The sequence below is a fragment of the Zalophus californianus genome, chromosome 3 (genome assembly GCF_009762305.2).
Source record: "Zalophus californianus isolate mZalCal1 chromosome 3, mZalCal1.pri.v2, whole genome shotgun sequence".
Classification (NCBI taxonomy): Eukaryota; Metazoa; Chordata; class Mammalia; order Carnivora; family Otariidae; genus Zalophus; species Zalophus californianus.
In genome coordinates this window covers 33836573-33842572 of record NC_045597.1, presented here as the reverse complement: position 1 = coordinate 33842572, position 6000 = coordinate 33836573, and the positions used below count along the sequence as shown (strand labels likewise).

The 6000-nt window shown below is 43.7% G+C and overlaps 1 pseudogene; it reads right to left on the bottom strand.

The window, feature by feature from the left end:
* Nucleotides 1-3255: 3255 nt before the first annotated feature.
* The window catches only part of LOC113920479, a 75334-nt pseudogene continuing 72589 nt past the window's right edge, over nt 3256-6000 (bottom strand).

Here is a 6000-nt window from a genome sequence, read left to right as displayed (position 1 = left end):
GTTACTATCCAAAATATATAAAGAATTTATACAACTCAACACCAAACAAGCAAATAATCTGATTAAAAATGGGCAGAGGACCTGAATAGACATTTTCCCAAAAAAGACATACAAATGGCCAACAGATACATGAAAAGATGCTCAGCATGACTAATCATTAGGGAAATGTAAATCAAAACCACAACAGGATATCACTTCACATTTATTAGAATGGCTAGAATCAAAAAGATAAGAAATAAAGAAATGTCGATATGATGTAGAGAACAAGAAACACTCACGCACCGTTGGTGGAAATGTAAATTGGTACAGCCACTGTGGAAAACAGTATAGAGGTTCATCAAAAAATTAAAAATATAATTACCCTATGATCCAGTAATTTCACTACTGGGTATTTACCCAAAGAAAACGTAACCTTAATTCGAAAAGATATATGCATCCCTGTGTTTATTCAGCATTATCTACAATAGCTAAGATATGGAAGAAACCCAAGTGTCCATCAGTAGACGAATGGATAGGAAAGATGTGGTAAACACACACACACACACACACACACACACACACACACACACACACACACAGGAATATTAGTCATAAAAAAGGATTAAGACCTTGCCGTTTGCAACATGGATGGACAAGGTATAGAGCTAGGTGAAATAAGTCAGAGAAAGACAAGTACCATATGATTTCACTCATATGTGGAATTGAAGAAAAAAACAAATGAACAAACAAAGAAAAAAGAGACAACCCCCCCAAAAAAAACCCAGAGTCTTAAGTACAGAGAACAAACTGGTGGTTGCCAGAGGGGAGGTGGGTGGGGGGATGGGTGCAATAGAAAAAAGGAGTTAAGAGTACTCTTACCGTGCTGAGAGTGTGTAATGTATGGAATTCTTGAATCATTAAATTGTACACCTGAAACTAATATAGCCCTGTATGTTAATTATACTTCAATAAAAAATAAACATAAAAAATCTGTGATTATTCATTAACCCACTTATTACTTCTCTGTCCCAGTAAAGTGCAAGCTCCATGTAAAGGCTTTTCTTCTTTTTTTCAATTAAGCATTTTATTTTGAAGTAATTTTAGAGTCATAAAAGTTGCAAAGATAATATAGAGTTCTATGTACTCTTCATCCAGCTTCCCCAAAGAATATGTTATAACTATAGTACATTATCAGAACCAGGAAGCTGACATTGCTACAATACTATTGTGTAGCCTTACAGACCTCATGGGGGTTTCATCAGGTTATATACACTCATGGGTAAATGTGTGTGCGTGTGCATATGCGTGTAATTCTATGAAATTTTATTCCATATATAAATTCATATAACCTACCACAATCAGGATACAGAGCTATTCTATGACTACAAGGACACTCTCTCCCGCTATTCCTGTAGGAGGACTAGTTTGTTTTATTCACTATTGTCCTGCCAATGCCCTGCGTCGTGTCGAGTACATGATGACATCCAATAAATATTTGTTGAGTATACCAGAACATGGCTAGATATTACTGGGGGAATTTACCTAATTTGTTTGGAGAAAGATGTATTACTTTGTTTATTGGATTTCAGTTACTAAGAGGTTGTTTGAGGAGAAAAATGTTATCAAACCCCATCTCATAATGACTAATTGGCAAAGAACATAAAAAATCCATGGCTACCAAGATCTCACAGAAATGTTACATCACTCCAAATCTTACAATCAAGCTAGTGCTATATCTATCTATCTCTATCTCTATCTCTATCTCTATCTCTATATCTATATCTTGCTGATGAATTAAGTGAAATGTCATTTCAACATCATCTGGAATCCAGACTAGAAGATGGTGGCCTGACCCGAGTGCAGAGCTCCAGAGCCCTGAGGCCTTGCTTCCTCCTGTTTCCGGTGCCTACTACCGTCCCAGAGTAAATAGAAACATGACCCTCCATTAACGTGCTTTAGACAGGCTACAATAAAATTTCCCGTAATGGGTACTAGGGGGAAATCGACTACTCCTGAAAGATATTTGCACATTGTTGGAGTTTCTTGACCTTAAGATATCTTTTTGGAAGCATTTAAAGAACTAAAGAAAGAAATTGCCCTTTAAGGAGACCTTGTGACAGAAGGAGGGGGAGAATAATTCCACTGCATACCAGACCTTACCTCTGCACAGAGTAACCACAGGACAAATGCTAAAGCAAACATGCTATAAGAATGCCACAATATTCATTCCCCTCTTTTCTGATAAGAAAGGTTTATGAATTTTTATATCTTGAAAACCTTTGTTTTGCAGGCTTTGCTTTAGCAGGTTGCCTCTTACTCAGCATGTGGAGACGGAATCACTTCGGAATCCATTTTTATTTAGTTACTGGAGGTGTAGCATTTAGTGTATTTTGTGTTGGAAACCGCAGGTAGGACCTGTTTCTGTAAATGATTTATTTCCATGGATCTGTTCCTTTAATTGATTTGATATTTACTTAAGAAAGTTCTTTCTTTGCTTGCCTTGTCAGCCCCCTCTGAGAACTATTGTAAAGTATGTTGCTGTCATAAGTAGGCTGATTCCTTCCCAGACCAGTTGTTTCTCTGAGGTTTGTACATCTTTAAATGGATTCTGGGCACCATTTCACAAGGATTTTTCTTGAAGTTCTCTTTTGGGATAAAACCTTTGGCTTGGGGAGGCTTTAACCTGGGCCCCAGTTAACACTATAGACTATTTTTTTAAAAAGATTTTATTTATTTATTTGGGGGGAAGCACGAGCGGGGACGGGGGGAGGAGAGGGACAAAGGAAGGGGCGGGCGCCCCGCGGAGCAGGGCGCCCGACGCGGGGCTCGATTCCAGGATCCCGGGATCACGACCTGAGCCGAAGGCAGCCGCTTAACCGACGGAGCCACCCAGGCGCCCCCAGCACTATGGGCGATTGACTTAGCCTCAGTTCTACTTGGATTTTAAATGAAAGCATCTTTAGAACACTTTGCTAGTTTCATTGATTTTAAAATGCAACCCAAATAAAAACAGGGTGATTGCTATAAAAACTCAGCTTTAAGAAAAGTCCTGTGCCAGTTCTCATAACCACACAGCCAGCCTTGAGCCATCCTGGAGTGCCCACTGGATACATAAGCTGTGATGCAAAGTCCTTAAGCTGGGAGGCCAGTCTAGAGTGCCTCAGTGTCTTCCCCTCTCTGGGTAATAGAGATTCCAAGGTCCTAAAAGGACTTGTGTGGGTTTCACCTCAGGCCCCATCCATACTGTGGGAGTGAGGTGGGTATGGGGCATACTCTTCAAGCTGAATTTCTGAGCTCCGTGGAGCTGGCTGTGGCGGGGTCCAGGCCCAGGGAGGAGGGCCTGGAGAAGGGATGTCCCCATTCCACACCTTGCCTCGCTTCCTCAACAGCAGCCGGAATGTGTTCTGTCACTTTGTACCACGCTTTCTCATCCTGTAAATGGACAAATGCACCTATGATGCTTGTCTCCAGCTCACTGAAAAGAAAGAGTGGTTTTTATATGGAGAGGAGAACCAAAGGCCAAGGCCACCGGACCTAAAGAGAGTTAAGAAAGAAAACTGCCTTCCAAAGCATCCAGCTGTTCCCGGCCACTGAATCCCATTGGTATCAGAGCTTATGGTGCAAGCGATTTCGACGCGGAGCCCCTGGCTGCCATCTTGGAGCTGGCCCCAAGAACCACAGGGAGTCACTGAGAATTTCAGCTTTGCTTAGGGAAGTCCACGACACAGGGGAAACCCTGTTCAGCCTTCCAGGGAACTTAAAGCCTCGTGTCTGACTTGGGTCAATTAGGTGCACTTTGCAGACACTTCGCTCTTATCAGCACAAACATTTTCCCCAATGTGGCTCTCTGCTTTACCCTTGCCTGTGAGGAGGAAAGTCTTGTTAACGGAGAGGGCAGACTAAGGGCAGGGAATTGCTCATTTTTCTGCATCATGGAAAATATAGGATGTGCAGGAAACATATCCTTTCAACTGGCTTAATCCTTCAGTGAGGCTCATTTCAATGAGCTCCATTGTGTTCAGTCCTTATTGGAACGCGATAAAAATAGAACACTTAGAGTGCTATGTCTGTGGAACCAGAGCAAAATAGAGAGTTGAGGTAATTGCCCAGATAATCCAAGCAAAAACAAAAACAAAACAAGATAAAACCAACCACTGTTGAGAAAAGAAAAAAAAAAAAGCAGTTTTAGGAGTTTGAATGATCTAGTCGGGTTCCCTACATTGTTCAAATTCACCAGCTCTGCTTCTATATTTACTTTTTCTACATAGACTGAGCCTAAGCTATGTTGAAGGGTTTTCTTCCCCCCATATTATCTCAAGTACCACGTCAAAAAAATGCTTTTGCTTTAGAGTATCCCACTCTGTCCTATTTCCCAGTAAGAGAAAAAGTAGATCTCACAATAGATTTATGCATGTTTTTAATATAAGACAGCAGGGTAAAGAATATGACTCTGGAGTGTCGGGGGAGATTTCTTTCTCATTTGTTTCTGTGAGTTCCCCTTAGCAGGTTGCTAAAGGCTGGAGATGTTTTATCTACACACTCACATGTTTTAGACCTGTGGCTTTATGCTTGGCTAAGTGCCTGTCATGTGTGTGCGTTGCCAGCCCAACAGCTTGGCTCATTTAGAAAATCAGGGAACCCAATTTCCTCTGACAGAGCAGCTGGTAATATTCCACTGGATGCGAGTGAGACGCTACCTGAATTGGAGATGTCGTCCTGGCCAGAGTTCTTAGACTGGCTTCCCAGTTTGGGACCTTGGGACTGTGACTGGTCTCTCCGATTATACTCCCTGACCCTGTTGTCTTAAAGGCACTGCTTCTCTCACCATCCCTCTTATAGGGACTCAAACCTTTTCATTCATTTTTCCGATTTTTCCTTCTGCCTCTTTCCCAATATAACCATCCACCAAGTACTGTGGATTCTTCTTTCCCAAAAGTTTCCATTATTCTGACCTTCAATTTTAGTCCCATTCCCTGAGTTTAGGTTCTCATTTTCTTATCCCTCCTAATAATTTCCTGTTTTTTTTTTTAGTCTCACCCGTTTCTAATCTGCCCTAAGTAAATGCCAGAACAAACTTCCTTAAAGCTCTCCTTGATTGAATTGTAATTCCTTGCAGAAAAAAATTCCTTCCTTGATAGCTCCTTGTTCCCAAAAAGTTCTGCCCAAATTCCTCACCCTGGCATTGAGAGCTTTTGTGAGTTTGGTTTTGATGACATTGGACCCTCACGTGAAAATTCGGCTCCAGCAAGTTGAGCTTATTGTCCTTCTGCATGAAATGCCCTTCCTTCTCTTGCTCACCCCTTTCCACACTTTGACCTTTGCTGGAACATGTCCAAGATGGGGAACACATATTCATGGCAACTCATTGCATTTTTGAAAAGTTATTATTGATCAGAATGCATGCCTGCCTTCCTCCCTCCCTTTCCTCCCTCCCTTCCTCCCTCCCTCCCTTCCTCCCTCCCTCCCTCCCTTCCTCCCTTCTTTCCTCCCTCCCTTCCTTCCTCCCTTCCTCCCTTCCTCCCTTCTTTCCTTCCTCCCTCCCTCCCTTCCATCCTCCCTCCCTCCCTTCCTTCCTCCCTTCTTTCCTCCCTCCCTTCCTTCCTCCCTTCCTCCCTTCCTCCCTTCTTTCCTTCCTCCCTCCCTCCCTTCCTTCCTCCCTCCCTCCCTTCCTCCCTTCTTTCCTTCCTCCCTCCCTCCCTTCCTTCCATCCTCCCTCCCTCCCTTCCTTCCTCCCTCCCTCCCTTCCTCCCTTCTTTCCTTCCTCCCTCCCTCCCTCCCTTCCATCCTCCCTCCCTTCCTCCCTCCCTCCCTTCCTCCCTTCCTCCCTCCCTTCCTCCCTCCCTCCCTTCCTCCCTCCCTCCCTCCCTTCCATCCTCCCTCCCTCCCTCCCTCCCTTTCCTCCCTCCCTTCCTCCCTCCCTCCCTTCCTCCCTCCCTCCCTTCCTCCCTCCCTCCCTCCCTTCCATCCTCCCTCCCTCCCTTCCTTCCTCCCTTCCTCCCTCCCTCCCTTCCTCCCTCCCTC